General features: G+C 36.1%; 1 pseudogene; it reads left to right on the top strand.

The window, feature by feature from the left end:
* Positions 1-4,609: 4,609 nt before the first annotated feature.
* On the top strand, positions 4,610-5,103 carry LOC131821057 (small ribosomal subunit protein mS25-like; annotated as a pseudogene).
* Positions 5,104-20,914: the final 15,811 nt, after the last annotated feature.

Raw genomic sequence — 20,914 nt, 5'->3', positions numbered from 1 at the left:
TTTCCCATTAGATATTCTTTCCTGCTTTGTCAAAGATATGTTGATCATATAATTGTGGGTCCATTTCTGCATTTTTATTCTATTCCATTGATCTATTTGTCTGTTTTTGTGCCAGTAACATACTGTCTTAATGATTACAGCTTTGTAATATAACTTAAAGTCTGAAATTGTGATGCCTCCAGCTTCGCTTTTCTTTTTCAAGATTGCTTTGGTTATTCAGGTTCTTTTGTACTTCCATATGTATTTTAGGATTGTTTGTTCTAACTCTGTGAAAAATGCTGGCGACTTTTTGATAAGGATTGCTTTAAATATATAGACTGCATTGGGTAGTATAGACATTTTAACAATATTTGTTCTTTCAATCCATGAGCGAGTAATATTTTTTTTCCTTTCTTTGTGTCATCTTCAATTTCATTCTTAAGGGTTTTATAGTTTTTCAGAGTACAGATATTTTACCTCTTTGATTAGGTTTATCCCTAGGTATCTTGTGGTTTTTTGTGCAATTGTGTATGGGATCAATTCCTTGATTTCTCTTTCTGCTGCTTCATTATTGGTGTATAGAAATACAATAGATTTTTGTACATTGATTTTACATCCTGCAACATTGTTGAATTCATACATGAGCTCTAGCAATTTTTTGGTGGAGCCTTTCAGGTTTTCTACATAGAATATCATGTCATCTGGGAGTAGTGAAAATTTGACTTCTTCCCTACCAATTTAGATGCAATTTTTTTCTTTTTGTTGTCTGATTGTTGAGGCCAAGATTTCTGTACTATGTCAAATAACAACAGTGAGAGTGGACATCCTGTCATTTTCCTCACCTTGGAGGAAAAGGTCTCGTTTTTTTCCATTAAGGATGATATTAATTGTGGGTCTTTTGTTATGGCCTTTATAACGCTGAGGTGTGCTCCCTCTAACCTTCTTTGTTGAGGATTTTTATCAAAAATGGAGACTGTAGGGCACCTGGGTGGCTCAGTTCGTTAAGCAACTGCCTTTGGCTCAGGTCATGATCCTGGAGTCCCAGGATCAAGTCCCACATCAGACCCTCTGCTCATCAGGGAGCCAGCTTCTCCCTCTGCACCTCATCCCTTTCATACTCTCTCTCTCTCTCTCAAATAAATAAAATCTTAAAAAAAAAAAAAAGAATGGAGACTATACATTGTCAAATATTTTTTCTGCATCTGTTGGAGGATCATATGGTTCTTATCCTTTCTTTTACTAATATAATGTATCACATTCACTGACTTGCAAATATTAAACCAACTCTGCAGCCCAGGAATAAATCCCACGCAATTCTTTTAATGTGTTGTCAGATTCGATTTGCTAGTACATTTTTGTGAATTTTTGCATCCATGTTCATCAGGGCTACTGGTCTGTAATTCTTCTTTTTAGTGGGGTATTTGTCTGGCTTCGAAATCAAGGTAATGTTGGTCTCATAGAATGAATTTGGAAATTTTCTTTCCATTTCTATTTTTGGAAAACTTTGAGAAGAATAGGTATTACCTCTTCTTTAAATAACTGGTAGAATTCCAGAATGCCATCTGACCCTGGACTTCTATTTGTTGGAGATTTTTGATTACTGATTCAATTTCTTTGCTCATTATTCATCTGCTCAAATTTTCTACTTTTTCTTGTTTCAGTTTTGGTAGTTTAGATGTTTCTAGGAATTTATTCATTTCTTCCAGATTGCCCAGTTTGTTGGCATGTAAATTTTAATAATATATTATAATTGTTTGTATTTTTGCAGTGTTTGTTGTAATCTCTCTTCTTCATTGGTGATTTCATTTATTTGGCTCCTTTCTCTTTTATTTTTGATAAATCTGACTAGTGGTTTATCATTTCTTTTTTTTTTCTTTTTTTTTCCCCTTTAAGCAGATATTTTCTTTCTTCTTTCTTTCTTTCTTCTTTTTTTTTTTTTTTTAATAAACATATAATGTATTTTTACGCCCAGGGGTACAGGTCTGTGAATCGCCAGGTTTACACACTTCACAGCACTCACCATAGCACATACTGGTTTATCATTTCTATTAATTCTTTCAAAGAACCAGCTAATAGCTTCATTGATCTGTTCTACTCTGGTTTTTTGTTTGTTTATGTATCATTTATTTCTGCTCTAACCTTTGTTATTTTCCTTCTTCTTATGGTTTTAGGCTTTATTTGTTATTCCTTTTCTAGATCCTTTAGGTATAAGTTTAGGTTGTGTATTTGAAAATTTTCTTGATTCTTGGGATAGGCTAGTATTGCTATATATTATCTTCTTATGACAATCTCCTGCATCACAAAGGTTTTGGACTGTTCTGTTTTCATTTTCATTTGCTTCCATGTATTTTTTTTTCTTTAATTTCCTGGTTTACCCATTCATTCTTTAGTTGTTGAAACTCCATGTGGCCTTTCCAAGTTGTTGTATTTTTTTGTTGTTGTTGTTGCTGTTTGTTTGTTTTGTGGTTCACTTCAAGTGTGGTCTGAAAATATGCATAGAATGATATCAGTCATTCTGTGCTTGTTGGGGTCTGATTTGTTACTCAGTATCTGTAATCTGTTCTGGAGAATGTTCCATGTGCACTTGAAAAGAATGTGTATTCTGCTGCTTTTGGATGAAGTGTTCTGAATATATCCATTAAGTCTGTTAATCTGTTAATATATCTGTTAAGTCCATCTTGTCAAATGTGTCATTCAAAGCCCTGGTTTCCTTGTTGATTTTCTGCTTAGATGATCTGTTCATTGCTATCAGTGGGGTGTCAAATTCCCCTACTATTATTTCATTGTTATCAGTGAGTTACCTTATGTTTGTTATTAATTGATTTACATATTTGGGTGCTCCCAAGTTGGAGGCAAAATTTTACAATTGTTAGAAAAAGGATATCTTGTTGGATGGACCCCTTTATTATGATATAGTGCCCTTCTTCACCTCTTGTCATACTCTTTAGTTTAAAATATAGTTTGTCTGATATAAGTATGGCTACTCTGGCCTTCCTTTGACACTTATTAGTATGATAAATGGTTCTCAATCCCCTCATTTTCAATCTGGAGGTGAATAAAATGAGTCTCTTGTAACTAGCATATAGATGGGTCTTGTTTTGTTTTATTTTGTTTTGTTTTTACCCATTTTGATACCCTATGCCTTTTGATTGGAGCTTTTAGTCCATTTACATTCAGAGCAATTGTTAAGAAATATGAATTTAGTGCCATTGTATTACCTCTGAAGTCACTATTTCTTGAGATTTTCTCTGTTCCTTCCTACTTTTTGTTGCTTTTGATTTTTCTTTCCCACTCAAAGAATCCCCTTTAATATTTCTTGCAGGGCTGGTTGCTGGTTTAGTGGTCTTGAACTCCTGTTTTTGTTTCTGGGAAACTCCTTCTCTCTCCTTCTATTCAGAATGACAGCCTTGCTAGATAGAGTATTCTTGGATGTATATTTTCCCTACTCAGTACATTGAATATAGCATGCCACTGTCTTCTCGCCTGCCAAGTTTCTGTGGAGAGATCTCCTGCTAACCTGATTTGTCTTCCTTTGTAGATTAGGGATTTCTTTTTCCTTGCCACCTTCAGGATTCTTTCCTTATGTCTGTATTTTACAAATTTTATTACAATAAGTCTTGATGCTGGCCTGCTTTTGTTGATTTTGATGGAAGTTCTCTATGCCTCCTGGATCTGAATGTCTATTTTATTCCCCAGATTAGTGGAGATTCAGCTATAATTTTCTCAAATAAACCTATAAACCTTCTGCTCCCTTTTCTTCCCTTCTTGTTCTGAGATTCATATGTTACAAATGATATTATGCTTTACAGAGTCACTCAGTTCCCTAATTGAATGTAAACCTCCTTTCCTTTTACTGTATTTGTTATATTCAGGTAAAAGTTGATAATTAAGTTCAAGTTGTTTACTGGGTTATATATTCCATATCAAAGAAATAAAAATTTTTATGAATAAATATGCTAATTCAGTAAAAATTCACTGTAATTGACAATGCTTTGTCATTCCTGAAACTTGTCTTTGTCTCAATGAATCTTGTCTTTATTTGTCTCAATGAATTTACCTTGTCTTTATCTGTCTCAATGAATTTACCAGTAAATGGAAAATACACACTCCAATATACAACACACCAAGCTTTGACTTCTTACTGAAATCCCTATCCCATTTTCTTAGGCTGTCAAATTGACACATTTTTTAATAAAGAACTGGAAATAAAACAGTTACTGACATTTCTTGAACATACATGAAAATTTTATCAGTGTGCCATTGACTAAGGAGTTTATAGTACTCATCCTTAAAAATGTCTGATCTATGATTATGAAAGTAAATTGTATAAGCCAGTCTATGGCTATCGTATACCTAAGTCACACTCAAATGCTCATCAAAACATGGAAACATCTGCTTGCATGTGTTTAATTCACCAGTAATTTCTGTTGTTAAAAAGGAAAAAAGTGAATGGGGAAAAAAAGGGGAAAAAAATAGTTGCTCCCTCCCCTGGCCCCTCCTTCCTCTGTGTCCACAAAGGAAGAGGAAATCAGTTGTGAGGTGAAGTGGTGTGTTCTCTGTTGGGCCAGCTGTGTTTGCTGCTCTGAGTCTCTCCTTTCTGCTAGTCCCATGGCCCAACCCCTCCTCCACCATGCCTGTGAAGGGTTGCTTCCTGATCTGCCACACCTTACCACAGGGAGATGGCGTTCAAGGTCAGTGAAGGTCATGACTGTGAACTACAACATGCACAAGGAGCTGGACAAGGGCACCAGGAAATTTGTGTTTTTCAACATATCTAAGAACAAGTAGAAAAAACCTTAGGTGCAGATCATGATGTTTAGAAACGGGATGCCATCTCCATTTCTGAGGTTCTATCTTCATTCCAGATAGCAGGTACTCATGGATGTAGAGACCAGTTATAATAAAGAGATCATGGAGCACATCCAACAGATCTTGTAGAAGAACAAGGAGATCCTCAAAAAGAGGAATAAGAGAAAAAGCAGCTTTCTCACCTATCCCACTGGCTCCCAGAAGTACTGTCTGCTGAACTGCATCTGTAAAGTGAAAGGGCAGGTCTCTTGCCTGGGCCTGGTGCCATTACCCAAGGTGATGACAGGGAAGTACAAATATCCATTATGTCAATAAAATACTTTCTGGTCTAAAAAAAAAAAGAAAGAAAGAAAAAAGAAATGAAAAAAAAAGAAAAAATGACATCATATTGGTTTTAGTAATTATTAAAGACCCTATTAAAGACCCTATTTCTTTCTTATCAAATTTAAATACTTATAAGAAAAATCAAATCCATTGAAATGGATACTAAGGCTGCAAGGTATTTTTTATAAGCTGTTATTTCCTCTAGTTACATAGGTGAATCAGAATTTTCTTTTTTAACCAAAACAAATACAGAGGTAAATTGGATGCTGAGGCAAGAAAACAGCCTGACTTTTCCCACCAAGTGCATTTATAATTAGTGTTATTATATGCTAATAGATTTGTATTAATATGTTTTTATATTTTATTATTTATTTATATTTGTTCTTAAATATATAGTTATATATACATAGTTAAATATAGCTATATTTTATTTATAGTAAATTTATTTATAAAATTTACATTTTATTTATATTTATTTATATTGCTGTATTATATTTCACATGTCCTTCTACTCTTCCCCCTTATTTATTCAAGTCATGTAGATTTCAAGCTATCCATAAAATACATGAGCATGTCAAGCTTCAGAATCTCTAAACTTATTGTTCATTCTTCCTAGAATTATTTTCTCCAAGAATTCTTGTTCCCTCAACTCTATTTCTCAATGTCAACTTTCTCAATGTGACCATGTTTGTGGCTCAGTTTAAAACTGCAGTTAGTTTTGCCCATGTTGGATGCAATTTATCCAGGGCAGGAATTTTTGGTTTTTTTTTCCTGTTTTTTCCTGTGTTGGTGGTCACTGTCTCCTGTTGATATCTAAAACACTACCTGGTCCATAGTAGATACTCACAAAAGTATTGAACATGAATGATAATAATGCTTGACAATGAGAGACTGAATAAACAATGACTAGACCAGATATGAAAATAGAATTCTGACCTACAGCCTCCATAGACTCCAACCAGAAAGGTCAGGATTTGGTCAGTGACTGTCAGCTTTCCTTATTCCAAATGTGTTCCCAAACCAATCATATAGGATGCCCTGCTTCTAGTAAGGCTGTATCCATTTTCCCTATAACAATAGCCTCTAATCATGGCATACCTAAGGCATTCTTCTTTTTTTATTATAATTTTTTTTTTCCACTCCCTGTATGCCTTTCAGCTTCTGCTGAACTTAAGGTATGGTGATTGTCTCCCTTGGAGACATTTTATTGGCAAAGACAGTACCTTTGAAAACTATAGGCTGTCCAATGTTAAGTTGAAAGTAAAGTCAAGGTGCTGAGCAGCTGACTAGGTTCATTCGATAAGTGGCTTTTTCCATTGCACCAAATTTAAAACCTATAAAGTATTTGCTTTAGTAGAATTAAATCATGACATCACATGTATATTTGGTGCCATTAGAAGTTAATAAGTTATAGTTATAAAGTTGATGTAGGTAAAAGTGGATCTTACCCACAATACACTAAAATTCTTGAGGGGCAGGATCTCTATATTATTATTGCATACCTGCATGTAGTAGGTACACAATAAACATCTACTTAATGAATAACAAAGAAATTACCACATTTTCTCTATATGAAAAGATCTCCTACATGAAGTGGTTGAAAGCACATTTGGTGGACTTTTTTTTTTTTTTTTTTTTTTATTGTTTGTGTTCTTTTTTTTTTTTTTATTTATTTTTTTTTATTTTTTATTTTTTATAAACATATATTTTTATCCCCAGGGGTACAGGTCTGTGAATCACCAGGTTTACACACTTCACAGCACTCACCAAATCACATACCCTCCCCAATGTCCATAATCCCACCCCCTTCTCCCAAACCCCCTCCCCCCGGCAACCCTCAGTTTGTTTCATGAGATTAAGAGTCACTTATGGTTTGTCTCCCTCCCAATCCCATCTTGTTTCATTTATTCTTCTTCTACCCACTTAAGCCTCCATGTTGTATCACCACTTCCTCATATCAGGGAGATCATATGATAGTTGTCTTTCTCTGCTTGACTTATTTCGCTAAGCATGATACGCTCTAGTTCCATCCATGTTGTCGCAAATGGCAAGATTTCATTTCTTTTGATGGCTGCATAGTATTCCATTGTGTATATATACCACATCTTCTTGATCCATTCATCTGTTGATGGACATCTAGGTTCTTTCCATAGTTTGGCTATTGTGGACATTGCTGCTATAAACATTCGGGTGCATGTGCCCCTTTGGATCACTACATTTGTATCTTTAGGGTAAATACCCAATAGTGCAATTGCTGGGTCATAGGGCAGGACTTTTTTTTTTTTTATAAAGCTTTATAACTGGGCTGATATCCATTTCAAAATATTACCATTATCAAGAAGGCTATCAAACTTATTCTGATATCTAAAATTTGGCCCATTTAGGAAATTCCTGTTGGTAAGTAATTCTGTGCAGATAAACAGAACTAAATCTATTCACAACAAATGCACTGTAAGGATTATCCCTGTAGGCAATAGGGCAGAGGAGTTTTCAGCTCATCCCCTGAATTGAGCTGTATATCTACCAGATCACTCTGAACACCCACAAAATCAGCCTGAGATGTAAGAAGATATATCTGGATCTCTACAAACAGAATGTCTCTGGTTGTTGGTTTCAAATTATAAAGCAGGGAGCCATGATTATGCAGGCATATATCAGAAGATAAGTGGAAGAGGGAGAGAGCTTCCTGGATCCTGCACCATGGGAGGGCAAAATCCTCCCACGCTGGGGACCTGGAGCAAACTCCCAGACTGATAGTCGTGGGGAAGGGACTTTAGGGCAGCCCACCAGACTGAAACCTGAAGCTGCAAGGGTGCATATAAGAACTGGGACATCTGGCCATTTTAGAAGCACAGAGGTCAGAGTCATGTTTAGACCTGGAAGTGAGAGCTGGGAGTGCTTCTGTGGGGGCACATGACACAGGATGCAGCAGTTTTTAGCAGCACAAACAAAAACAAAAACAGTGTGGCCTAAAGTGCTTACTGAAGAGCAGGCTGCAATCTCTGTTCTGAGGCAGAGGTTTGGATACAGTCACTTCTGCTCTGACTCTTAGACGAGACACTGAAAGTTACCAGGAAAAGATGCCAGAGAACAAAAGTCCTCTAAAACTGGTTTTCACTGAGTTCATCCCCACCCACAGGGGACAGGGCAACTCTGCCCAAACAAGGTTGCCTGAGTAACAGAGCAACAGGAACTTCCTCCAGAAGATAGGCTGCAAAAACAAGAAATTGGCAACCCTAAGGTCCCTATAAAGGAGGTGCATCTTGCTTGGGTTATGTTCAATCATTTGGACTCTTTACATTCCCTCAACCACCCCTAATAGAATGAGTAAGAGGAAAAACCCCTAACGCAGGAAAAATTCAGAGACTATGACCTCTGCCACAGAACTAATGGATATGGATATAAGCAAGATGTTGGAAATAGACTTCAGGGTTAAAGTTATGCAGGCAGTAGTTAAGATGGAGAAAACCATTAATGGCAACATAGATTCTCTAAGGCAGAAGTGAGAGCTGATCTGGCAGAAATAAAAAATTCTATCAGTGAGATCCTATCCAATCTAGGCATTTTAACAGCTAGGGTAAATGAGGCAGAAGAATGAATTAGTGATCTAGAAGACAAACTGATAGAAAAGAAGGAACAAGAGGAGGCCTAGAACAAACAACTTAGAATCCATGGAAACAGAATTAGAGAAATAAATGATGCCATGAAATGATCCAGTGTCAGAATTATTGGGATCCCTGAGGGGGTGGAGAGAGAGAGAGAGAGGAGTAGAAGTTATATTTGAGCAGATCCTAGCTGGGAACTTCCTTAATCTGGGGAATGAAGCAAGCATTTGTGTCCTAGAGAGAGAAAGAACTCCTCCCAAGATGAAGGAGAATAAACCAATGCCCCAGCATGTAATAGTAAAACTCATGAATCCTAAAACCGAGAAAAACATCTTAAGGGCAGTTATGGGGAAATGATTCCTTATATAAAGAGGGAGGAAGATCAGAATAATGTCAGACCTGTCTATAGAGACTGGAAACCCAGAAAGGGCTGGAAAGACATATTCAGAGTATTAAATAAAAAGAACATGCAGCCAAGAATATTTTATCCAGCAAGACTGCCATTTAGAACTGATGGAGAGATAGAGCTTCCAAGACCTGTGAAAACTGAAAGAATATGGGACCTCTAAGCATGCCCTGAAAGAAATATTAAGGGGGATTCTATAAAAGGAGAAAGACTCCAAGAGAGATATAGAACATAAATTTATAAGCTATAGAAACAAAGATGTCACAGGCAACATAATGACAATAAAATCATATCCTTCAATAGCACCCTCAACATGAATGGCCTAAATGCTCCCGTGAAATAGCACAGGGTTGCAGATTGGATGGATTGAGAGGAGAAGTAAGTTGGGGGAAATCGAAGAGGGGAGAAAACCATGAGAGACTGTGGACTCTGAGAAACAAACTGGGTTTTAGAAGGGAGGGGAGTGAAGGGTTGGGTAAACCTGGTGGTGGGTATCAAGAAAGACACATACTGCATGGAACACTGGGTGTGGTGCATAAGCAATGAATTTTGGAATACTGAAAAAAAAAAATGAATCAAATTTAAAAAAAGAAAAAAAAAAGAGACACATTTGGAACCTAAAGATACATCCAGACTGAAAGTGAAGGGATGCATAACCATCTTTCATGCCAACAAACTGCAAAAGAAAACTGGGGTAGCAATTCTCAAATCAGACAAATTAAATTTTAGGCTAACGACTGTAGTCAGAGATACAGAAAGACATTGTATCATTCTTAAATGATCTATCCAACAAGATCTAACAATTATAAATATCTATACCCCCAACATGGAAGTAGTCAACTACATGAACCAGAATTTGCAAATTTTGTTTATTTTATTTATTTTTTTAAAGATTTTTATTTACTTATTTGACAGACAGATCACAAGTAGGCAGAGAGACAGGCAGAGTGAGAGGAGGAAGCAGGCTCCCCACTGAGCAGAGAGCCCGATGCGGGGCTATATCCCAGGACCTTGGGAACATGACCTGAGCTGAAGGCAGAGGCTTTAACCCACTGAGCCACCCAGGTGCTCCAAATTTTGTTTATTTTTAAATAAATTAAAAAGACATATTGATAACAATTAGCAGAAGACCTCAACACTCCACTATCAGCAAATGACAGATCATCTAAGCAGAAAATCAACAACAACAACAATAACAACAACAACAAAAAGCTTTGAATGACACACTGGACAAGATGAACCTCATAGATATAAACACAGCATTCCACCCTAAAACAACAGAATACTCATTCTTCTAGAGCTCACATAGAAGAGTCTCCAGAATAGACCACATACTGGGACACAAATCAGGTCTCAACTAATACCAAAAGATTGAGTGTATCCCCTGCATATTCTCAGACCACAGTGCTTTGAAACTGGAACTCAATCACAAGAAAAAATTTGGAAGAAATTCAAACACTTGGAAGCTGAAGACAAGCCTGCTCAAGAATTCTTGGATCAACCAGTAAATCAAACAAGTACTTAAACAACTCATGGAAACCAATGAGAATGAAGACATGTAGATCCAAAACCTATTATGACAAAGGTGGTCCTAAGGGGGAAATACATAGCCATCCAAACCTCACTTAAAAAAAAAAAAAAAAAAAAAAAAGAAAGAAAGAAAGAAAAATCCTGAATACAAAAATTATCTTTACACCTTAAAGAACTGGAGATTCAACAAATGAAGCTTAACACAAATAATTAAGATTAGAGCAGAAATCAATTAATTAGAAACCAGAAATATAGTCGAACACATCAATGAAACTATAAGCTCATTCTTTGAGAGAATTAATAATTTCTATAAACCAGTGGCCAGACTTATCAAAAAGAAAAGAGAAAGGACCCAAATTAATAAAATTATGAATGATAGGGGCAATCAAAACTAACAACAAGAGAATAGAAACAATAATCAGAAATTATCATCAACAGCCATATGCCAATAAGATAAGCAACATAGAAGAAATGGATGCCTTCATGAAAACCTATAAACTTCTAAAACTGAAACAGGAAGAAACTGGCAACCTAAATATACCAATAGCCAGTAATGAGATTGAAGCAGTGATCAAAAACCTCTCCAGAGGGGTTCCTGGGTGGCTCAGTGGGTTAAACCACTGCCTTCAGCTCAGGTCATGATCTCAGGGTCCTGGGATCGAGTCCCACATCGGGCTCTCTGCTCAGCAGGGAGCCTGCTTCTCTCTCTCTCTCTCTCTCTGCCTGCCTCTCTGCCTACTTGTGATCTCTCTCTTCAAATAAATAACTAAATAAATGAGAATCATTCAAAGAAGAAATAATACCTATTCTCCTGAAGCTGTTTCAAAAATACACAGAGAAGGAAAACTTCCAGACTCATTCTGTGCAGCAAGCATTACTTTGATCCAAAAACCAGGCAAAAACCCCATCAAAAAGAAGAATTTCAGACAACTGTCCTTGTTGAATATGGATGCCAAAATTCATGACAAGTTCCTAGCTAATAGGATCCAACAGTACATTGAAACTATTATCCATCAGGACCAGGTGGGACTTATTCTGAGGATGCAAGGGTGGTTCAACATTTGCAAATAAATCAATGTGATGAGCACATTAATAAGAGAAGAAAGAAGAACTACATGGTCCTCTCAATTGACGCAGAAAAAGCATTTGACAAAATATAGCATCCTTTCCTGATTAAAACTCGTCAGAGTACAGGGATAGATAGAACATTCCTAAATTTCATAAAATTCATGTATGAAAAACCCACAGTAAATATTGTTTTCATTGGGGAAGAACAAAGAGTCTTTCCCTTAAGATCAGGTACACGACAAGGATGTCTACTCTTGCCACTATTGTTCAGCATAATACTAGAAGTCCTAACAAGAGCAATCAGACAACAAAAATTTAAAAAAAAAATAATGTATTCAAATTGGCAAAGAAGAAGTCAAACTCTCTTCACAGGTGACATGATACTTTATTTGGAAAACCTAAAGGACTCCACCCTTAAATTGCTAGAATGCATACAGCAATTCAATAATGTGGTAGGATACAAAATCAATGCACAGACATCAGTTGCTTCTGTATAAAGTATAAAGAAAAAGTATAAATAAAAACTGTATAAGGTATAAAGTATAAAGAAAACTGTATAAAGAAAATTAGAGACTTGATTTCATTTACAATAGCACCAAAACCCATAAGATATCTTGGAATAAACCTAACCAAAGAGGTAAATTATCTATACTCTAGGAACTATAGAAACTCATGAAAGAAATCGAAGAAGACACAAAAAGATGGAAAAACATTCCAGGCTCATGGGTCAGAAGAATAAACATCGTTAAAATGTCTATGCTGCCCAGAGCAATCTATAATTTCAAGGCTATCCTGATAAAAATACCAATGGCATTTTTCTAAGTGCTGTAACAAGCAATCCTAAAATTTGTGTGGAACCAGAAAAGACTCTGAGTCACTAAGGAAATGTTGAAAAATAAAAACACAGTCGCCAAACTGTGGAAAGAACCAAGATGCCCTTCAACAGATGAATGGATAAAGAAGATAAGGTCCATATATACAATGGAGTATTATTCCTCTATCAGAAAGGCATAATACTTTTGTATTAGCATGGACGGGACTGGAAGAGATTATGCTGAGTGAAATAAGTCAAGCAGAGAGAATCAATTATCATATGGTTTCATTTACTTGTGGAGCATAAGGAAGAACATGGAGGACATTGGGAGATGGAGAAAAGAATAGAGCTGGGGGAAATCAGATGGGGAGACAAACCATGAGAGACTGTGGACTCTGAGAAACAAACTGAGGGTTTTGGAGTAGAGGGGACTTGGGGGGTTGGGTGAGCCCGGTGGTGGGTATTAAGGAGGGCACCTACTACATGGAGCACTGGGTGTGGTGCATAAACAATGAATTTTGGATCACTGAAAAATTTTTAATTTAATTAAAAAAGAAAGAAGGAAAAAACTGGGGGCATCACATTGTCTGATTTCAAGATATATTACAAATGTGTGATAACCTGTGAACATCTGTGATTACAAACCATTATCACCTGTTATAATGGCACAAAACCAGACATAGACTAATGGAACAGAATAGAGAGTCCAGATATGGACCCTCAACTCTATGGTCAAGTAATCCTTGACAAATCAGGGATAAAAGCAGTGGAAAAAAGAGTCTCTTCAATAAATGGTGCTGGGACAATAGGACAGCTATATACAGAATAATGAAACTTGACCATTCTCTTACACCATACACAAAGATAAACTCAAAATGGATGAAAAACCTCAATCTGAGACAGGAATCTATCAAAACCCTAGAGGAATACATAGCAGAAAAAAAAAAAAATCCTAGAGGAGAACATAGAACCTCTTTGACATCAGCCACAACAACTTCTTTCAAGACACATCTCCAAAGGGAAGGGAAACAAAAGAGAAAATGAACTTTTGGGACTTCATCAAGATCAAAACCTTCTGCACAGCAAAGTAAACAGTCAAAAACAAAGAGGCAACCCACGGAACAGGATAAGGTATTTGGAAATGACACTACAGACAAAGGCTGATATCCAAGATCTATAAAGAGCTTCTCAGAATCAACACCCAAAAAACCTCAAATAATCCAGTCAAAGAAGGGGCAGAAAATGTGAACAGACTCTTCTCAAATGAAGATATACAAATGTCTTACAGACACATCAAAAAATGTTCACTACCATTAACCATCAGGGAAATTCAAATCAAAACCACATTGTGATACCAGCTATCACACCAGATAGAGTGGGAAAAATTGACAAGGCAAGAAGCAACAAATGTTGGAGGGCATGTGGAGAAAAGGGAACCATCTTACACTATTGATGGGAATGCAACTTGGTGCAGCCACTTTGGAAAACAGTGTGGATGTTTCTCAAAAAACTAAAACTAGAACTACCCTATGACTCAGCAATTGCACTACTGGCTATTTACCCCAAAGTTACAGATGTAGTGAAAAAAAAGGGCTGCATGCACCCTAATGTTCATAGCAGCAACGTCCATAATAACCAAACTGTGGAAAGAGCTGAGATGCCCTTCAACAAATGTATGGATAAAGAAGATGCAGTCTATATATACAATGGAATATTACCCAGCCATAAGAAAGGATGAATACTCAGTCTTTGCATCAACATGGATTGGGACTGTTGGAGATTATTCTGAGTGAAATAAGTCAAGCAGAGAAAGTCAATTATCATATGGTTTCACTCATGTGCAGAACATAAGGTATACTATGGAGGACATTAGGAGAAGGAAGGGGAAAATGAAGGGGGGGATTAGAGGGAGAGAGGAAGCATGAGAGATTATGGACTCCAGGAAACAAACTGAAGGTTTTAGACGGTTGAGGGGTGAGGAGATGGGTTGGCCCTGTGGTGGGTATTAAGTAGGGTATGTACTGCATGGAGCACTGGTTGTTAAATAAAAACAATGAATCTTGGAACTCTGCATCAAAAACAAATGTTGTACTGTCTGGTGACTAACATAACATAATTTAAAAAAAAGAATCATCCATGTAAAATCTACTATTTTGTTAAGTGTTAAATAATTATGCTAGACCTAAGATGAAGTCATTCATGCAAAGCCCCCACTCCTCATCTAAAGCTTAACAGAGTTTCCTTTTCTCCTGAATGTTCTACTATCCCAGAAATGGAACTTAGAATTGACAAATAAGAACATGTCTCCTCAACTTAAATTACACAAACAGGCTCCATGTTTTCTATGAGCAAAAAAGAAGGGAAACTACCTTGTAATAGTCAATAAGATTAAATTTGCTCAGTAAAACTTCCTTCATTATCTGTATCTCTGTCTACAAAACACCTTTATTTTATATAGCTCTTTGGAAATCCTTTCTGTTTTCCAGATTGAATGCTATCTGATTCATGAAAAAAAGTTATTACAATCTTAATAAAATGTTGGTAAACTTTTGTTGTATTTTTTTTATTTTTATTTCTTTTCAGCATAACAGTATTCATTGTTTTTGCACCACAACCAGTGCTCCATGCAATACATGCCCTCCTTAATACCCACCACCTGGTTCCCCCAACCTCCCATCCCCCGCCCCTTAAAAACCCTCAGATTCTTTTTCAGAGTCCATAGTCTCTCATGGTTCACCTCCCCTTCCAATTTCCCTCAACTCCCTTCTCCTCTCTAACCCCCCTTTTCCTCCATGCTATTTGTTATGCTCCACAAATAAGTGAAACCATATGATAATTGACTTTCTATGCTTGACTTCTTTCACTTAGCATAATCCTTCCAGTCCCATCCATGTTGCTACAAAAGTTGGGTATTCATCCTTTCTGATGGAGGTCTAATACTCCATAGTGTATATGGACCACATCTTCCTTAACCATTCGTCCATGAAGAGCATCTTGGTTCTTTCCACAGTTTGGTGACCGTGGCCATTGCTGCTATAAACATTGGGGTACAGATGGCCCTTCTTTTCACTACATCTGTATCTTTCGGGTAAATACCCAGGAGTGCAATGGCAAGGTCATAGGGAAGTTTTTACACCAACAGTGTAAGAGGGTTCCCCTTTCTCTACATCCCCTCCAACACATGTTGTTTCCTGTCTTGCTAATTTTGGCCATTCTAACTGGTGTGATATCTCAATGTCGTTTTAATTTGAATCTCCCTGATGGCTAGTGATGATGAACATTTTTTCATGTATCTGATAGCCATTTGTATATCTTTATTGGAGAAGTGTCTGTCCATATCTTCTGCATTCAACAAAATCCAGCATCCATTCCTGATTAAAACACTTCAAAGTATAGGGATAGAGGGAACATTCCTGAACCTCATCAAATCTATCTATGAAAGACCCACAGCAAATATCATCCTCAATGGGAAAAAGCTTGCATCCTTCCCATTGAGATCAGGAACATGACAAGGATGCCCACTCTCACCACTCTTGTTCAACATAGTATTAGAAGTCCTAGAAACAGCAATCAGACAACAAAGGGAAATAAAAGGTATCCAAATTGATAATGAAGAAGTCAAACGCTCTCTTTGCAGATGAAATGATTCTTTATATGGAAAACCCAAAAGACTCCACCCCCAAACTACTAGCACTCATACAGCAATTCAGCAACGTGACAGGATACAGGGTTAATATACAGAAATCAGTGGCTTTCTTATACACTAACAATGAAAACACAGAAAGGGAAATTAGAGAATCGATTCCATTTACTATAGCACCAAGAACCATAAGATACCTTGTAATAAACCTAACCAAAGAGGTAAAGGATCTGTTCAAGGAACTACAGAACACTCATGAAAGAAATTGAAGAAGACACAAAAAGATGGAAGACCATTCAATGCTCTTGGATCGGAAGAATAAACATTGTTAAAATGTCTATACTGCCTAGAGCAATTTATACTTTTAATGCTATTCCGATCAAAATTCCACCGGTATTCTTCAAAGAGCTGGAGCAAATAATCCTAAAATTTGTATGGAATCAGAAGAGACCCCGAATCGCTAAGGAAATGTTGAAAAACAAAAATAAAACTGGAGGCATCACGTTACCTGATTTCAAGCTTTACTACAAAGCTGTGATCAACAAGACAGCATGGTACTGGCATAAAAACAGACACATAGACCAGTGGAACAGAGTAGAGAGCCCAGATATGGACCCTCAACTCTATGGTCAAATAATCTTCGACAAAACAGGAAAAAATATACAGTGGAAAAAATACAGTCTCTTCAATAAATGGTGCTGGGAAAACTGGGCAGCTATATATAGAAGAATGAAACTCGACCATTCTCTTACACCATACACAAAGATAAACTCAAAGTGGATAAAAACCTTAATGTGAGACAGGAATCCATCAGAATCCTAGAGGAGAACATAGGCAGTAATCTCTTCGATATCAGCCACAGCAACTTCTTTCAAGATATGTCTCCAAAGGCAAAGGAAACAAAAGTGAAAATAAACTTTTGGGACTTCATCAAAATCAAAAGCTTCTGCACAACAAAGGAAACAGTCAAGAAAACAAAGAGGCAACCCATGGAATGGGAGAAGATATTTGCAAATGACAGTACAAACAACAGGTTGATATCCAGGATCTATAATGAACTCCTCAAACTCAACACACACAAAACAGACAATCACATAAAAAAATGGGCAAGTAATAGATTTTAACATAATATTTAAAATACTAACATAATACTTAAAATATCAAGTTCAAGTTATGTAAAAAAAACAGAAGTTTGGGTAAGAATAGGTAATGTTTTAATCATGTTTTCATAAATGGAATCTTGAGCAAAATCCACCTTTATTATTTGAGAGGTAGGTATCTACAGTTCTGATTCTTAGTGACAAGTGAGAATAGACTTAATAGAATGCCCATGTCTGTGATAAACAGAAAATAACTTTTGTGATCTTGTTCTCAAAAAAATGAAAGTTAAAATAAATTTACAGTATCTGATGTGTTTTCTGACAGGGTTTTAAATACATCCACTAGTGAGTGGAAGGTAAACCTATATTGTCTCAGGTCCTTTGTGGAGTCTAAATGACAAAAAAATGGCTTTTACTTGTATTTTCCTTTGCACATTGCTGGGATCCAATTGCTGAAGAGTTTTTTTGTTTGATTTTGTTTTTGTTTTTGTTTTTCCTAAGAAAAATAAGACTGAATAGTGGAATTTATTTCTAATTATCCTTTAGCATGCTTTTAAAGATGTTTCTATTTCTATTTTTTAAAGGCTAGTTTGTTAAGACATATTTTTTGTCATTATTCAGTGGCATGGGTTAATAACTACTTAAAAATGAGGTTTTGAGAGAAGTAGCATGAGACAGTGGAAACAGCAGGAACCTGAAGTCAAGCTGAAATAAACTGAATTCTGTCTTCTATAAGCTTTGGGCAAGTTATTTAGCCAATTTCCTCTCAGTTTCTTCATTTATTAAATGGAGAGAAAGCATTGCAAATTTATTGTATGCAAAATACCTAGCAAGGCAGTGCATATAATATGTGCTCAATAAATTATAGTTACTATCATTGCTGTTATTTTATGTGCTTTACCTTAATGGTAAAACAGAGACACATGAGATACTTACATGACTTTTTTTTAAGATTTTATTTATTTATTTGACAACAAAAGAGAGACAGCAAGTGCAGGAACAGGAGTACAGGCAGTGGGAGAGGGAAAGCAGGCTTCCCACTGAGCAGGTGCAGGCCTTGATCCCAGGACACTGGGATCAGGACCGGAGTGGAAGACAGATACTTAAGGATTCAGTCACCCAGTCACCCCAATACTTACATGACTTTAAATCATCCCAACAAAAGGCAATTACTCTTCTAATTGCCCTCATTACTTCATCCAATCACCAAAATAAAACGCAACTTTATTTCTCAAATAACTTCTATCAACAAAAATATTATACAAAGAATTCTAAAGATGGGTGTGCTGTGGGTAAATACCATAATAATTTCTTCCTTTCTTCCTTTTAAGTCTAAACTGCCTCTTCTCCTTTGGTACTGAGAGACTAGGATTCCTTTCTGATCCTGCAAACCTATAGACTGTGAGCACAAATAGTTTATTCATTTCAATATTTATTCCTAGCAACATACTAGGAACATTGATTTTGACTTAATTATTTTTATAAAAGAACACATGTGATTATATGGATTTGTGCAGACAATGTATTCATCAGTTGTGCTAAAATCAGTATCTGTAACTAGGAAGAACAGTCAAATATGGGTTCCCAACCAGGCAAAATTATGGATCATTCTTTTAGAGGTAAAAATAAATATATTCTCAAATTTGTCAAGGTATATACTAACCATTTAAGTTTCTTGTGCCTTTAAAAAATTGAACCATACTATATTAGAATATGCCACGTATTCATGATAAAAATGTTCTTTAGTGATAATTTCCAGAACTTAATAAATTCTATACCTAAACTACAAAAAATATGAAGTAAGAATAAAGCATGGTTTAATAAAATATTTCTTTCAATGGTTAGAAGATAAGAAGATCCAAATTCTGAACATGCTATAATTATTTTCTAGTATTTCTATACAAAAATAAAAATTGTTCCTTTCAAAAGGCACATACATACCTCAAAGGTATTAATTATCTTAAATTTGCAAGAATTAAGAACACAGCTATATGCCAAGTTGCTATCAGGTGCTTCAAACTATCTGTCATACTGCTAACAAAGGAACTATTTTTATGATATGAATTTTTTTTTTGTTTCTGTAAAGTTGTACCATTCAACAAAGGAAAAGAATCTAAAAAAAACTTTCCTAAATTTAAACAATTATTATTGAAAAAGTGTGAAGAATAATCTCATCCTCAATATCTGCATACTTAAAATAATTAAATATATCTGGTAAGATTTCTTGTCTGGTTTTATTTTGTTTTCCTAAACAGGCTTTAAAAACTGGGCTGCCTACCGCTTGTTACACCTTGCAGCGCGAAAGTTCTTTGAATTATGGAGTTCATGATCTGTTTATAAAAATAATTTTTTAAAAACTCATTCAGAGTAACGGCTTGTCAGAAGTAAAGTGTTAGGTGAAAGTTCAAAGGTATTCTATTACTTAATCTGGAGAAGGTTTAAAGGTATTCCACTTTAAATTCTGCTCTCTTTAAATATTTTGCTCTCTTTAAATTTCATAAATTTATTTAAATTTATTGCTTTAATATACTATTCTTTAAACTTATTATTTCTCTTGGTTTTTAGTACTGTCTTATTTTTTTTGCATGACTTTTTATGTTTCTATATTAATTCCAGCTAACATACACAGTTACATTGTTTCAGGTGTACAATATAGTGATTCAGCAATTCCACACATCACCCAGTGTTCATCACAAGTACACTCCTTAATTCCCATCATGTATTTAACATATGCCCTCATGCTATTCCACTCTGGTAACTATCAGTTTTTCTGTAACTAAGAGTCTGTTGCAGATCTGTCTCGCTCTCTTTTTTTTTTTTTTTTAAAGATTTTATTTATTTATTTGACAGAGAGAGAGATCACAAATAGGCAGAGAGACAGACAGAGAGAGAGATGAGGAGAAGCAGGCTCCCTGCTGAGCAGAGAGCCCAATGCGGGACTCGATCCCAGGCCCCTGGGATCATGACCTGAGCCTAAGGCAGAGGCTTAACCCAATGAGCCACCCAGGCGCCCCTGTCTCGCTCTCTTTTATTTTTTCCCCTGTGCTCACTCATTTTGTTTCTTGAATTCAACATATGAGTGAAAACCTATGGTATTTGTCATTCTCTCACAGATTTATTTCACTTAGCATTGCAGAATCTACCTCTATCCATGTCATTGCAAATAGCAAGATTTTATTCCTTAAGGCCAAACAATATTCCATTGTGTATCTATATACACCACATCTTCTTTATCCATTCATCAGCTGATGGACACTTGGGCTGTTTCCATAATTTGGCTATTGTAAACAATGCTGCTATAAACATAAGGGTGCATGTATCCCTTTGAATCATTGTTTTTGTATTGTTGGGTAAATACCTAGTAATACAATTGCTGGATCATAGGGTAATTCGATCTTTAACTTTGTTAAAGTTTCCCATACTCTTTCCCACAGTCGCTGCACCAGTTTGCATTCCCACCAACAATGCATAAGTGTTCCTTTTTCTCCACATCCTCACTACCAACTGTTGTTCCTTGTGTTGTTGCTTTTAGCCATTCCAACAGGTGTGAGGTGCTTTCCCAGGTGGTTAGTGATGATGAACATCTTCACACGTGACTCTTGGCCATCTGGATGTCCTCTTTAGAGAAGGGTCTGTTCA

The sequence above is a fragment of the Mustela lutreola genome, chromosome X (assembly GCF_030435805.1).
Source record: "Mustela lutreola isolate mMusLut2 chromosome X, mMusLut2.pri, whole genome shotgun sequence".
NCBI classification, from domain to species: Eukaryota; Metazoa; Chordata; class Mammalia; order Carnivora; family Mustelidae; genus Mustela; species Mustela lutreola.
Note: the sequence above shows the minus strand (reverse complement) of the source record. Positions and strands in the feature narration are given on the sequence as shown.